The sequence below is a fragment of the Vicugna pacos genome, chromosome 15, assembly GCF_048564905.1.
Source record: "Vicugna pacos chromosome 15, VicPac4, whole genome shotgun sequence".
Classification (NCBI taxonomy): domain Eukaryota; kingdom Metazoa; phylum Chordata; class Mammalia; order Artiodactyla; family Camelidae; genus Vicugna; species Vicugna pacos.
Genome location: NC_133001.1, coordinates 53,863,359 through 53,879,444, shown reverse-complemented (window position 1 = coordinate 53,879,444; position 16,086 = coordinate 53,863,359). Strand labels below are relative to the sequence as shown.

Below are 16,086 nucleotides of genomic sequence, written 5' to 3'. Positions count from 1 at the left end.
GAGTTGTTTAGTGGGGGATATTCCATCTTCCTGGGTAATGCAAAGAAAAAACCAAAATGGAACGATCAGGAAACAAAAAGCTAAAAATAAACGTGGTGTGCTCTGCTGACAGGAGGGAGCTGAAACAGAGCTGATCCTCCGTTCAGCACTGGGGTGCCAGGAACATCTGGGGAAACAGCAATGAAGAGGTTTTAAGAGGCAGAGAGGAGCCTCTAGTAAGGATGAATTTCTCAGGTTTTCAGGAAGTGTCTCAAATGTTGCTTTCTGAAGAGACGTTCACAGCCATCACCACAAACCTCCTCAATGGTGAGGTCTTCCTGCTGAAGTTGTGTTTATAGGAAAAAAAAATTACACATCAAACAACTGGCCAGACCCACTGGGATTCTGCCGAGGCTGAAACCAAGCGTATTTAGCTTTTTCATATATATTTGCACTCATTTTCCTCTCACAGAAATTCCTGAACTCTGTTCTGGTGTCAGGCTGAGCTCTGGACTGTGCAATGAACTGGTCTTGCCACCAAAATGTTCACAGGGCTTGGGATCTGCTGGGGTTTTCTAACATTGGTGGGGGTGGGTGTAGTACTGAGATAATCTTGGGGTTCTTCCTGAATCTTTGGAAAAGCAGGGAATGTGAGAGACTTGGCATTGGATTCCTGCCCCTTGGCAGGTGCTAAAGGAATTACACCCCTTCCACTGGAAAGAGCTTGAGAAACAACAGTTTCAGAAGCAATCCGCCTGAAATCTATTTCCATCAGGAGCCACTTTCTCTAACACTGAGCAGAATGAGAAATTTGAAAGGAGAATTATTTTAGATTTCGGTGTCTTTGGCCTTTAATTCCTATATGGAAATTAAAAAATGGGAAACAATTTACAGTATCCTTATTTGAGAGCATTCTTCAACATACATTTGGGCTCACCATGCTATCTCTCCAGGGCTGCATTAGACAATATGGCTGAACTTATGGACAAAGTGAAACAGAATGTGGGTGAATTTTCAAAATAGGGGAAAATATGGCCTTGGAGTTAATTTCATTAATGCATCTCAGGGTCTGGGGACAGCAGCTGCCCTATTGGTTTTGGGCTGTACTTGATCAGACTGAATAGCCTGCAGACTATGGGTGATGTAAAATATCCAAATGCTATTCCAACAACCTAATCACTCTCACTGACCTTTCTTGGGTTGGTAAAGTTGTCCTCGAAAGAGATCACATTTTAGTATATCATCTTTCATTTTTTCAGTTGTGCAAAATTTCAGGTGGATCATGGATTTGACATCACTTCATCGCAGGCAAATATCTACTCTCCAGTTGGATTAAGTTTTCTATTTATTTAGCCAAAGATGCAGACACCTATGGAAGTGAGGTGGTCACACAGAACAGAGAGTAGAGTATCCACTCTGATGCATTAGAGTCTCCTTTGGCCCTTTATTTATCTGCAGGATGTTGCTGGGTCTATGAAAGTAAATTTTGTATTTTTCTATGACATCCAGGAAAACCCAGTTCTGCAAGTTCACCTCTGGACTGCCATTTAATATTCTTTTAGCTGGGGACAGAGAGGCAGGGAGAAAAGTGAGAGAAAGGAAGAAATTGGTTCACACATATGAAGGCTGCAAGTCTGAAATGTGCAGGGCAGGCCAGCATGCCAAAGACCCAGGAAAGAGCTGATGCAAGTTCTAAGGCGGTCTGGAGGCAGAAGTCCTTCTTCCTCAGGGGAACTCAGTCTTTTAAGGTCTTCAGTCGATTGGATGAGGACCCTGCACCTTACCGAGGGTCGTCTGCTTAACTCAAAGTCTACGGACTTAAATGTTAATCACTTCTAAAAAATGCTTCCACAGCAACATCTGGACAGGAGTTTGACCAAACATTTGGGCACCAGGCATTGTCTAGCCAAGCTGATGCATAAAATTAACCAGCACAGATGATAAAGCTGAAACTCAGAGCAGCACTGAATGCTGTAGCTAGGACTTGAGTTGAGAGCTGACTCCAGCTTGTGTTCCATCAAAGCCACACCATGTCATCTAGTGTGTGTGTGTGTGTGTGTGTGTGTGTGTGTGTGTGTGTGTGTGTGTGTATGTGTGTGTGTGTGTATTGGTGAGGTGGGGTAGAGGCACTGGGGACTATGAGTCCAGAGTCTGTGCAGGGTAGCAGCCATTTTTCCTCCTTGAAAATCTTCTGATCCTTTATAGGGGAAATACTCTGAGATTTCCCCAGATTTCTCAGGATAGTATTTCTGGTCCTCCAGGACCTGGCTTTGTGGGAAGGTAAGGATTCCTACGTAGACGTAGGAGGCTGAGCTCAGGTCCTGTTCAGTTCAGTTTGAGTCAATCCCACCTGAATTATTTTGCCCTGACCACATGCCGGTTTGTTCTGGGCCACAGTATAGTGTGGGAGAAACAGTAGAAAATAATAACATGGCTCAATCCATGTGAATCCACCAGGAGATGGAGGCAGACAAGCACAGGAAAAAAAGCACAGAACAAAGAGAATCAGGATACACACTATAGTAGGAATGCAGGACTGTCTCCAATTCCACATTACTCAAATCAGACCTTTCTAATTCAGTCCTTAATAGACAACTGTGAAAAATACAAATTTTTAGAGACCTATTTAAATATTTGTGCTTTTATATTTTAAGCAAGCTTAGTTTGCCTTTGACAGAGCGCTTAATGGTAAAGAACTTGTAATCAGCAGTGATGTGTGTGTGTGTGGATAATTAATTGGAAAGAACCAACAAACATGGATTTGAATCCTAATTGGTGCTAAAATTAAAATAAAGGTGAAATTAAGACTCTCATGGAAATATATAATGAATACATGCTAAGAATTCTATTTAACTCATTAATTAATGAGGAAATGGGTAAAATGTAGAAACCGCTTCAATGGAAAATTCAAAGAACCCACAAACACAGATAGTCAGGAATTGGGAAATGAATTTGCAAATAGATGCAAAACAATTCAGTGTCCACAGGGCAATAATCAAGTTCATCTCCAAGGACCAAAATTCATTTGCATTTCCATGGACAAGAATTATTTGCATCACTATCAGTTTTCTTCAGTTTACAGAGTAGTAAAATAGCACAGAGAAGCACAGAAGGTAAAGATATCTTGAAAGGATGCTTTAGATAGAATACCTAGTAATCTGCTTTTTTTCCCATTTCAGAGACTTTCATATTTTTTTTTTCTGGCTCTAGGGAATACAGGAATACTAGCTTTAGACATGTTATTTAACCCCTCCATTCCTCATCTGTGAAATAGGACTGTTATTTCTTCACTTTTTTTTTTTTGCAGATTAACACAGATATATACATTTTCTGACAGAGTATTTCTTTCAATCAATATTAGATCTTCTTGCACTGTATTTTTTTCAAACTGACATGCGAGTTTGCTCTCCCATAACCTCTTCGTCCGTGCCCTGGTCCAGCCAACATTTGCTGAAGGCGTATGACACCAGGCACATGCCAAGCTCATGCACAGCTAACAACCACACAGTGAGTAAATCACAGGCTGTGAGGACCTTGTAGACTGGTGGCAGAGGGTACTGAAGAGACAGACCAACGAGTACATCAGTAATTATGATTTCGTGTGACATGCTAAGGGACAACTGGAATCCAGGGAGGGTACCCCAGGGCATGTAAGTAGTGGTTCAGAGTAACGGCTCAGGAGCTGCGATGCCTGGGCTAATTAACTTTGTCCTTGGCAAAGTCACTTAACTTCTTTACGTCTCAGTATCTTCACCTTTAAAATGGGAGTGATACTTGCAGGTTGTTGTGTAGACTGAATAAATAAGTTAACGTCTGTGAACATTTGGAGCAGTTCCTGGCACCCAGTAGGTGCATTCTAAATATTAGCTATTACTATTTTTTTAATTGAAGTATAGTTGACTTACAATGTTGTTAGTTTCTGGTGTCCAGCATAGTGATTCAGCTATACATATATATATATATTCTTTTTCATTATAGGTTATTACAAGATATTGAATATAGTTTCCTGTGCTACACAGTAGGAACTTGATGTTTATCTATTCTGTATATATCTGTTAATCCCAAACTCTAATTTACCCCACCCCCTTCCCCTTTGATAACTATAAACTTGTTTTGTGTGTTTTGTCTCTTTGTTTTGTAAATAAATTCATTTGTATCATTTGTTTTAGATTCCATATATACGTGATATCTTACGGTATTTTTCTTTCTTTTTCTGACTTCCTTTGCTTAGTATGATGATCTCCACGTCCAGCCATGTTGCTGCAAATGGCATTATTTCATCCTTTTTTATGGCTGAGTATTATTCTAGTATATATATTTCATGAATTAATATGCATAGATTGAACAAAGAGTAGTTTCTACATAAAAACCTAAATCAGGGAAAGACAAGAATCGTAAGACAAGATTCATATATCCCTTAGCAGTTGCCAGGCTGAACTGCTGCACCACGCACATGCAATCAGTTGGTTTTACGGTGCTCTCGGGTTCTCTCCCTCAGGTGTTACTTTCCCAGGCTAAGCTGTTACTGAATTAAATCCTACGGACCCTGCTGGGGCCCTGGCCGGGCTCTTGGTTAGGGTTCCAGCAGCCCAATGATGAAACTGACGCTGAGCTCTGCGCCGCGCGAGCTTCAGTCAACGGTCAGAAGATGCACAAGCGGAAACGAAGTTCACGAATCAACTTCTCGCGGGATTTGAAGTTCACGGATCAACTTCTCGCGGGATTTAAGGCGGGAAGACAACGCGAGGCTTACTGAGGCTAATGACGGGGCGGCGTATACCTTGCTCTGCTGGGGAAAGGGTGAGGCTTTTCAAGGAAGTCGGGTGCCACCCCCTGTTTATCCTTTTTCAGTCTTTACCATCGGGTTCTGGCTGCTGGCGGGTGCGTTGCTTTGGATGCTAATGTAGTCAGATCAGCGGTCAGTGAGACTCAGGGCCTGCCCCAGGGCAGCTGCTCCGCCATCTTGGCCTCGGCCGGTTCTGGCCGGGTTGTTTGCGCGTAGCTTGCTTTCTTACCTGTTGATTATAACCTCGTGCTCAAAACTACCCTCGAGGTGAGGGGAACGAAGATGGATCTGAACTGGAACTCAAGGCTGGCGCCAAAGCAAGGCTGCGTTTCTCTGCACCGAGACTGAGGAACTCGTCACCGGCTCCGACCTGCCTTTGGGCAAACTTGCCTGAGACACGCTCGTCTGTGGTAAACAGAGGGACCAACGAGCAGAGGAACAGGTACGGATGGTGACTCTCTAACAAGGCTGGGGACCCGGCCGGGTAGGCTGCAGGGGACGGGGGGAGGCGGAATGGATCTCCTTCATCACCCCTTCACTGCCCACTGCCCCTAGCCCAGCCCCACTGAGCCACAGGCCCTCCCCATCACCCCAGCTCTTTCCTCCACTGAGAAATCTGGGGACTTTTTTTTTTTTTGAAAACAAAGGAGACAGATCCAAGCATTCCCTACCCTTACTTCTATTACTAGTTCCTGGTGGTAGCGTATAGAGACACAAGCGTCACTGGTAAGTACACAGCAAAAACAAGCTGGAAGGGCCCTGGGTTGGTGGGCTAAGCCTGCCCTGGTTAATTGATGGGGTTGGAGTCCTGGTTCCCTAGGTGCGGGCTCTGGGCCGGCAGCATCAGCATCACCTGGGAACTTACTAGAAATGCAAGTTCTTGGGCCCCACCCCAGACCTCTGGAAGCAGACATTCAGGGCAGGGGGCACAGCAGTCTGCTCACCAGGCCCTTTGGAAGAAGGTGATGCTAATATAACTTGAAGTTTGAGAACCATTGGTTAGGTGAGTTTTAAGTTTCCTTCTGGTTCAAATAGTCTATGATTCCCTGCTCTTATCTACGAAGAGGCCAGATTGTACCTATTGCCTATGACATCTGGGAGGATGACAGGCAGGAGAGCGGCCTCACACAAAGAAAATGGAACTAAATAGGAGGCCATGTAAGTTCCTTTCAAGGCATCATCTATTATCGCCGTTACCTGAGTTCCATTTGCTAATTTATTGAAGCAAAAGCTGAAAAGGAGACCTGTGGGAAGGTCCCGATGCCCTGCAGTGAATGCATTAAGGAACAGCTCTTGGTTGTCCCTGAAAGGCCCCTGGAAAGGTTCCCCGTGGGCAGCACCTGGAGAGGGAGGCTGACAGCAGCTTCGTGCATCTCAGAGAGGATACTGTTTCTCCCACTGGTTTCTGACACAATCGGGCAAGTGTGCGCTGGCCCGGCCGGCCTCCAGCTGCAGCTGTGTGCCCTGCGTTCCCTGGAAGGATGCCTGCAGCCTGAGAAGGGGTGATCTGTTTCCGTGAGAGGCACCCCCAGCTCCTGTTGACAGGTTTGTTGTTCACAAAACTACTTTCTGGAGCTGCTTTCTTGGGCCAGAGCCAGGAAGCAGTTACCTCAGAGCCTAGCACATAGTAGGTGTGATGAACAGCACACATTGGGTCATTTCTTAAAATTGCTCTGGGGCCCAGGCAGAATCCCAGAAACAGTTTTGGGCAGCGCCTAAGCTTGTGGTGCTGCAGGGAGGGACACGTGATCTCAGACTTCTGCTCTTCTCAGCTCCTGTCTAATAGATAAGCCATGGAAGGAAATTACATTTTGCCTCGTGGCACGCTTGATGGTTTCACATCTACAGACGTTGCATTACAGTCGCCATGGGATTGCTGGGTTAGAGTTGTTTCTAATTTCCAGATGAAAACTCCAGGGTGTAGAAAATAAATATCCTGACCAGAGCTATACAAGATACTAAAATTAATTTCATTTATTTATAGTACATAGTACTTACTGTGTTGGCAAATAATATACTCATTATAGAATGAATTTCTGTTTCTAATTCTGTTTATTTAGTTATATCTACTTATTCTATCTATCATATTTAATATATCTGTTTAATTATTTTAATCATCACAAATGCTTTAAATAGGTATTACTGTCACCATTTTAGAGATGAGGAAACTGAGGCTCAAGAAGATAAATTAACCAGTCCTCGGTCACAGGGTTGGGAAGTGACTGAGCTTGAATTATACCCCAGTAGGTGTTTGGATGGATAGAAGCTGTCATAGCCTGTTCTCAGCCATGCTTCTTTGGGGTGTGGAATTGAAGGTCGCCTGGACCCCTGCTTCTTGTCTGTGGTTGCAGTGTCTGAATTTTCACCATCAGCAATCTTTTGGGTTCTAATCCGCCTCAGCCCCCAATCCCAAGTGATTCGTCTTCTCTGCGAGTGTGGATATTCCTGGACAGGTGAGTCGTTAGCTGAGTCACAGACAGTACATGATGAAATGGTCAGTGAGACTTTGATACTTTTATAAGATCACACGATGAGCATGTAGTTCATCATAGAGTCTTCCCTCCTGACAGAGGCACTACAAGGAGTATGGGAACCACTGGCGCTGGGGCAGGAGGTGGGGCCCCTGTCCAGAGGAGAATTCCAGAAGGGAAGTGTAAAGGAGGGGGTTGAAGAAAACCACCTTCACTACATTTGGCTCATGGGGTAATGTGGCCTCCATCTCGCAGATGAAGAAATGTGCCCAAAGATGTTGGAAGAGAGCTTTGGTTGAATTGAAGTCATTCGGTCAGTGAGTCATAGACGCCAACAACAAACTTATTCTGAGCATCTTCTCTGTGCTGAAGACTGGGCTCCACAGGGGAAGACAGGGAAAACTCCATCTCCACACACAAGAAACCCACAGTCAAGGGCAGAGACTCACCGGCATGTAGATCAACTACACTGAGGTGTCATACAGCAGCACGAGGTCTGTAGTTTCAGTCAAGTACTCTAATTTTCGCACATAAGAGAAGGACAGTGGAGAAAACGCCCTTCTCCACTTCCGAATGCCAGCGATGAGCATGGGGTCTGCAGGTTACAGAGGACATTCACATGTCAGCCAGAGGGTTCAGCACATGGCTGGGGAGGGGGTGAATCCACCATGTGAAGCTGTATTTTCCTGAGTCTCTGATCACATGACGTGTGAGCAGCAGAACTGGGACTTGAACTTGTGTCTGAGATTTGAAGTCCCCTGTGGTTGCCAACATCAGGGTAGGTGAGTGGGGCAGAGCCAGGACAGTGAAGTCTTATTTCCTCAGGATGGGAAGAGACTCAGGGAGCCTGGCCTCCAGATCCAAATGCATCCCTCATTCAGGTCAGAGCTAAGAGCAGGCGATGAAGGCAGAAAAGCCTCAAGACGTCGGGGTGGCTTATAGCAGAGTTGAGGGGAGGGTGGAGGGGATCGACAATTACTTGCCCTGCTTGGGCGCCAAGTATACAAACAAGATCTCCTTTAATCACATGAAACTGCGACACAGGATTGTGGTCTTGCTCAAGGATGAAGGGACATAGCTGGCTTAAGCCTGCCTTGTTAAGAAGTGTCAGATGGGCTTTGAACTCTGGTCTGCCTGAATCCAAATCCAGCTCTTCCTGCTTCCCTATACTGTTTTCCAGCCCATCCTTTACAGTCCTTACTGTGGCATCTGTCTCAGCTGTCCTGGCCCGGCCATGACGTTACGTGTAGTGACACATGGCAAATCTTATGCTATTCACAACATTAGCTTCGTGTGAGGGTTTTACAACCGTCTAGTGGGGAGAACTGTTATCTGTCAGTCCAGGAAGCTTGGTGTAAGAGGCTCAAAAGGGAAATATGATACAGAGGCATGAGACTAGCTTGATGGGGGACTGCTTAATTCTAGAGAGGTGGAGAAAAGAAAGCAAGCTCTCCAGGTTGAGGGATAAGTGTAAGCAAAGGCTTCCAAGTGGAGGACACAGGGGTCCTGAGGTTTGTGAGAGGGAGGGAGGGAGAGGGAGATCAGATTAGATTACCCAGGGCCTCCTGAGGCCACGCCACAGTGAGGAGGTGGATTTCATTTTAGGAACGGGGAGGGCACTGAGTGGTTTTTAAGGAGCTGGGTTGGGGAGAGGGGATGTTGTGGGAAGGATGAACAGCAGAGAGGTGACTGGGAATCAGGTGGATGGAGGCTTGCCCCAAGGGAGGAGCAGTGGAGACCGTGAGCAATAGGTGGACTTAGGAAATATTTTGGAGGTAGAACCAGAGGGATTTTTGATTGTTTAGATGTGAGGCTTAAAGGAAAAGGAGAAATCCTCAGTATTTCCTGGGTTTGGGGTTTAACTAGCAAGATGATGGTGGCAGAGAAAGTGAATTAAAAAGACAAAGAGAGGAGCCCACTTAACTCTTGTTTTGGACCCTTTAAATTTCAGAGACCCTGTGAGTGGTTGGGTCTGTGGGTCCATTGGACTTGGCACCTTGGAAATCTTTAGAATCCTACAAAGAACATTTTCAGAGGAATGGAAGTGAGGACATGGAAGCAATGAATATGAATGACATGGCGAGGAGTTCTGCTGTGAAGGGGTCAAGGGAAGTTGTTTTTGTTTTTTCAGCAATTTAAATCTGTACTGGAGTCTTTCACAAATATCAAAGGGGATCCAACCTAAAACCCACAACAACTTTCTTAACATACTTTTTTGTTCTCCTTCATGTCTACTTTTTATTTTGAAAGATGTGGAGTTAGAGAAACGTTGAAACAATCATATGGTTCAGGCCCGTGTTCCCTTTATCCAGATGCTCTCTGCCCCTTGCTGGAGACAAGACATGGGAGGCCCCGTGTGATTACTGGAGGGAGCAACCAAGGAGAGGGGAGGTTACAGAGAAGCAAAGTCTTCGGGAAGATGAAAGGTGGCTTGTCTCAGGGTATAAATGAAAGTTCCACCTTGGATGAGAGCAGGGCTGTAACAGGAGGGAGGAAGTGAGATGCTGAAACTTTCTGGTGGCCTCCCCTGCTGAGAGTTGAGGGGCTCTGGGCAGTCTAGGAGAGCGGGGAAGGGTTGCACGGGGAGGAGTTGGAGATGCAGCAGACCGCAGTATTAAGCTGGAGGTCTGTGCTCTTGAAGTTTCACTGCATGAGGTTTCTTCAGTAATGTTGAGCAGCTTGGGTGTAGGCATGCAGGATGGAAATGGTTGTATTTCACCAGGGCTGGGTTTTGCTACAATGGAGGGAGGAAGGGTGGGCAACGGACTGACTATAAGGAGGACCAGAGAAGCAGAGCTGGGTGACAAGAGGCAGCAAGATGGGGAGAAGAGATGGCCTGTGGGAGCAGGGGTTGGTCAGAGGCTTGACAGCCTTATCACTGCAAGAAATGTGCTCCCTCTGGAGTGCTGGAACCACAGATCTGGGCTGAGGACATGGTGGATGGTTAGGGGCCGTGGGTGTTAAGAGTTCAGAGGTGGTGCCGTCCTTGTGTACAGAGCCCAGAACGTGCTCATGTCATGAGCATGACTGAGAGGTTGCTGGGGCAGAAACGGTCCTTAGTGAGGTTGGACGTCGACAAAGAGGGTACTGAGTAGATCATCCTTAGGGACTTGACGTCACCTGTGACGGCAGCAGCTGAGGCGGAGAGGGAAGCGGTGAGTCGGGAGCCGAAGTCTTCAGTGATGAGGGCCAACGGCTGGAGGTTAGAAGGTGACTGCGGGAAGATGGAGGTTGGAGGGGAAGAGAATTTGGGCTCGGGTAGGTCTAGGGTGTGTGCCTTGTAGAAGGAGGGTGGGAATACGGGCTGGCCCGGGAGATGTGGGCTTGTGAGCTGTGGCAGTATTCTTCCTCACGTCTCGGAGAGGAACAGGGACAGGGAGTTCAGGATCTTGTGTTGCACATGTGATGTTGAAGTCCTTGAGTCCATATGCCGTCCTTGGGAGGTACATGTGTATCAGAGTCGGAATACATCTCACCGCTGAGTAAATGTGGGATCTTGGGCAAGCCGTTTTGCCTCTCAGAGGCTTCATTTCCACATCTGTGAAGCAGTGCTCAGGAAAGTTGTTTAGAAGCTTAAAAGAGATAAGATAGAGATTACAGTCCAGAGGAGGGCTGGAGCCCCAGGAGCTAAGAGAATAGGCTTTAGAAGAAGTTTCCTCCAGAGAGGAAGAGGAAGTGGCAAGTCTGTCTCTTCTGCTCGAGAGGGCCACGGGAAGGGGGAGGGGGAGAGACGTGGAGTGGGGACAAGCAACTGGTCCGAGACTTCCCTGAATACCCGTCTGGGCCAAGCTGGTGGAGCTGGGAGGTGTGCTGGCTGTGCTGGGATGGAAGCCAGAGGTCTTAGCTGCACTGGCTGCTTGGGTCCCTGGTTGGAGCCTGCAGCGCAGGGCGGCCCCAGGGGTGGGAGAGCGGCAGCTGCTGCAGGGGGAGCGTGGGATGCCCTGGAATTCTCGCTCATGGGCTGGCCACTTCCCCTTCAGGGAGAGCCTGGGACCCATGGTGGGAATTTTTTTTTTTTTAAGTGAAGTATCATTGATTGAAAATAGTATGTTCCTGTTAGTTCTAGGTGTATAGTGAAGTGATTCAGTAACACATATATATTTTTTCAGATTATTTTTCCATTATAGGTTATTACAAGATACTGAATATTGTTCCCTGGGTTATACTGTAAATCCTTGTTGCTTATTTGCTTTATATATAGTAGTGTGTACCTGTTAATCCCGTATTCCTGATATATCCCTCCTCCCTTTCCCTTTTGGTAACCATTAGTTTGTTTTCTATGTCTGCGAGTCTGTTTCTGTTTTGTAAATAAGTTCATTTGTATTGTAGATTCCACATACAAGTGGTATATAATATTTGTCTTTATCTGACTGATTTCACTTAGTATGATCATCTCTAGGTCTATCCATGATGCTGCAAAAGGCATTATTTCATTGTTTTTTTTTTTATAGCTGAGTAGTGTTCCATTGCATGCACAATACCGCACCTTCATTCACAGGAAATTATTTCTTGATGAGCTAGGGATCATGGGCTGAACTGCATCCCAAGTTCGTATGTTGAACCCTGAACCCCAGTGCTTCAGAATGTGACTGTATTTGGAAAGAGAGCCTTTAAAGAGGTGATTAAGTTAAGATGATGTCTTTAGGGTGGGACCTAATCCAGTGTGACTGGTGTCCTTAAGAGAAAATTTGAACACATAGAGCCACAGGGGATGCATGTGCACAGAGAAAAGACCACGTGACCACGCGGTGAGATGGTGGCTGTCTGCAAACCGAGAAGAGAGGCCTCAGAAAAACCCAAAGCTGACACCTTGATGTTGAACTTCGGCCTCCAGAACTGTGAGAAAATGAATTTCTGCTGTTTGAGCCCCCCCCAGTCTGTGGTGTTTTGTTACAGCAGCCAGAGCTGACTAAGATGTTTGGCTAGTCAACACCCCCGAGGACAGCTGTGAGTATTTCCTGAGCACCATCTACAAACACAACTGTTGTTCTTACTTTTGCATTTACTCTTTTCTATTCTGTTGGATTCATACAAACAAATTACAGAAAGACCCAGTTACTCGAGCCTTGTGCAGTCATTTACTCAGCGTTTATGCTCCAGGAACTTTTACAGCTGCTGTGATTTCAGAAAGGGGAAGGATTCTTCAATGACAACCAATTCCTCATCTCACCCTGGGTTAAATGAATCATCTCCCTGGACCTCAGTTTCCCATCTGTAAGACTAGCAAAGCAGTTCTCACCTAGCAGGAATGTAACGTTCAAAGGAGATGAAAGGGATTTGGAAGCATCTGCTCATCAGAGGTGGATATCTGTTTTTTGTTTGTCTGTCACACCTACCTTCTCTCGGAAACATTGTTTTACTTTGGGCAGGGAAATGGGTGTGGTTCCTCATGTCACCAGCAGATGGCGCCTTACAACTCTGCCAGTTACAAGGCAGGACTGCTCCCCCCCCTTCCTTGCCAGCCTCCCCTACACTCCAGCCCCTTCCCTGCCTTCCTCCCCTTCTCAGTCATTCCAGGTCCCAGGCAGAAAGTCACACAAAACACTTCGTGTCTGTCAGCAGATTCCTGGAAGGTCACGCTGAATGATGAATGCTCCCGGCTAGGATTGGAGGGTTCTTTTATTTTCTTATTTTCTTATTTTTTTCCCTTTTCTTTCTTTTTTTGCCTCCCATGAATTGCATCACTGGGCAGGCTCTTGGCTTTGTTCATCAGACTCCTGTGGTTTTTAGACCTTTCCCAATTGTTCTGCTTCTGCTTCCTTTCCAGGCCCCTTCTGGCCAAGGCAGGGTATCCAGGGTTGGCTGGTCCTCGTCCAGCACTTTCCATAGTTACTCCTCTGCCATATTACCTCCCATTCCCAGAGCTCGAACAGATGTGGTCCTGGGGACGGAGACCTGACATTGCTGTGGCCCCAGATGACTGTCTCAGCCCTGTTTCCCATCTAAGGGGAGCCTTGCCTGGCAGGGAAATGGATCTCATCTGCAACGTCTGATTTTCCTGGGATCAGGGCCCTTGGAAACTCTGGCCTTTGGCATCTTCCTCCCTCTTCCTGACCCCACATACACTGCCCCAGGTATTTTTAATTTTGCCAGCACTTTAAGGAACTACCCAAAACTGGGTAGCCATTTGTCTTGCAGGTATCCTGAGGTGGTCCCAATTTAACATTCTGAACCATTGTCACTGTCCAGGTATTAGGACCATTGAGCTGATGTTTTGTGAGTCCAGCCATCCAGAGGCATGTCTGTGGTACAAGAAAGCACTTTTCTCCTCTATGTGTCACCCTCACTGTATGCCGGGCTATGTGAGTAGTTATATGTGCAGAGATCAGGAAAAATAGACCTGGCCCTGAAGGAGCCTTTGAACAAAGGGGCATGAGAAGACAGACTCCAGTCCCTGGAGTGAGGCACGCTGTGGGATAGATAGATCATGTGAGTCTAGGAATTAAGGGGCGGAAGCAGGAGTGGCCATGCTCACCATCACCCCTGGTAACCCATGGGGGGAGTTTGTGCTTCCTGTCTTGTCTACGTCTTTGGGCTCTGAGGGTCTAGAGGTCTTGGGTCCCAGAGTGGCGATGTCATCCCCAGGGAATACAGCAGGAGCCCAGTAGACTTCAAGTTACAGCATCTGCTGGCCGTTTGGGGCTCTTTGTATAAATAACTGTCAGGCAAAGAAAGGAGTTACACTGTTGGTAGAGGTCATTGTGCTCATCATGAGGAAGAGGATCTGCAGGGGAAATACGTTTGGTGTTGAGGTGATCCCCGGGTGTCTCTTTGCACCCTCACACTCAGTTTTAACAGTAAATGGTCAAGTTCCACAGCTGTGGCTTAATAGGGGCTCAGACCCCCTTAGGGGAAGGTCTGATCTCCCTCAGGAAGGTCCACATAGATCAGCAGTGCTAGTGAAGGTGATGGGAAACTGTGGGTGGTGGAGGCAGGAGATGATGTGTTTCACATGGGACCTTGGAAACTGCAACAGCCTCTCTCTTGTAAGTTTCCCCAGGAAATTTGACCAATCAGAATCCTGAAGAAGCTGTGCCTGAATAGAGTGAACTTCATGTAGGAGGCAGGGGACTGCAGGGAATTGAGTGGTGGAGGGGTGGACTGTGTTGTTGATGTCCATCTAGATTCCTCTTACCTGATAACTCATTCTTGGCTAAAGCTGAATCCAGAAATTGCCTTGGATAGTGGGTGCAGCCCTAGAAATACTTGGAAGGTTATGGTCTCCCCTGGAGGATGGCTTCCAGCCAATGGTTGACTGATGTGAGGATACAGAAGACCAGACTGACCTCTGGCCTCAAGCTGGGACAACTCGGGGGTTTAATTTATATTCCACATGGACTTCAGCTGATCCTAGATCTCTGCTTAGCTTTCTGCATTGTATTGTCTTCTTCCCTCTCCTCTGTGAGGGTCCTTCTGAGAGCCCTCCCATAATGGATCACTGGCACAAAGATTCCTACCTTAGTCCCTGCTTCTAGAGAACCTGACCTAAGATTAATTACTGTGGTAACACAAGCGAAGGAGATACTTTTGTCTGGGAACTCAGAGGAGTCTTCCGGGGGGTAGATCTTGAAGGATGCGTGGAAATTTGATTATAGGAAAAGACATTCCAAGCACAGGAACAGAATAAGGAAAGTACAGTAGTCATGCACTCAGTCTGGGGACGATCAGGCTGTCTTACTTGGTTGAAGTGCTAAGCACATGGGGTGGGTTGGGCTGTGAGCAGCAGAAGTAGGTTGACACCAGTTTGTAAAAGTCCAGGTAAGGAGACTGGTCTTCAAGCTTTACGTCTGAAATAACCTGACTAGAGCTCTTCCCCTGCTTTCATGCAATTGGCTCAGACCCAGGGGGCCACTACTTAGGAATTAATCGCTGTATTAAAAAAAAGCATCCTAGGTCACATTCTTGAGTCAGCAGAAGAATTAGGATGTAGAACTCACACTCCCAGTTTGCAGCCCAAGGCTTTATCCTTTGCTCGTAAATATAAAATCCTTTGACAACTAAAATAATGTTTTTAGCCCACTCCTAAACTGTGGAGATGGATATATCCTGAATCACCACTGAGGATGTGTTCTTAATGTCCTCAAGGGCTTCTTTCGTAACAATTCCTAGTAATTAATAGTAATTTAGCCTAACTATATGTCAGGCTTTCATGTACAGGAACTCCTGTGATTCTCACAACTGCACAGGGAAGCATGTGGTACTATTCCCATGTCAGAGTTTAAAACAGAGTCACCGGGAGGCCAAGTAAAGTGCTCAATTCAGAAACCTAGGATTTTCTCACTTTACTACTAGAGTACATCTCCTTCCTATGTCATTTATTAATTTTTTGTTATTGTTAAACCATCCCAAATCATAGTGGGTTAAAGCAATCACAGTGTATTTATTTGATGATTCTCTGGCTTGGCAGTTGGGCTGGGCTCAGGTGGGTGGTTTTCCAGTGTGCTGGTTGGTGAGGCAGCTCTGTTTCTGGAGGTTAGCTGACTTCTGGCTGGGGCAGTGGGGTAACTGGGCCATGTGTCTCTCATCACCCCACAGACAGACTCAGGCTCTGTCACACAGTGGTTGTTATAGGCCCCCAGAGCAGCAAGGTAAGACATGCTCTGGTGTGTAATAGTCTTTGCGTCACATCCCACTGCCCAGGTTACATGACGAGACTCAGAATAAGTGCTGTAAGATGTGGCCCAAGGGCATGGACGCAGGGAGGGAGGAACTTACGGCAGTGGTGTCAGTCTATGCATTCTGTTTTCAAAACACTTTTTTAATGTAAAAATGAATATGTATATTTATATATCTTATGTATTTTATATATTATGTTAGTTTGGCAAATGGAGGAGAGAGAAGAATCTAAAG

The 16,086-nt window shown here is 46.2% G+C and overlaps 1 long non-coding RNA gene across 6 annotated transcripts in view; it reads left to right on the top strand.

Moving 5' to 3' along the window:
* Positions 1-4,726: 4,726 nt before the first annotated feature.
* LOC140685784 (uncharacterized) overlaps positions 4,727-16,086 on the top strand; it is a 185,048-nt gene continuing 173,688 nt past the window's right edge. For all 6 annotated transcript variants that reach the window (XR_012059218.1, XR_012059217.1, XR_012059219.1 and 3 more), the window contains exon 1: positions 4,727-5,207. This is a non-coding gene — a long non-coding RNA (uncharacterized lncRNA). The remainder of the gene's footprint in view (positions 5,208-16,086) is intronic.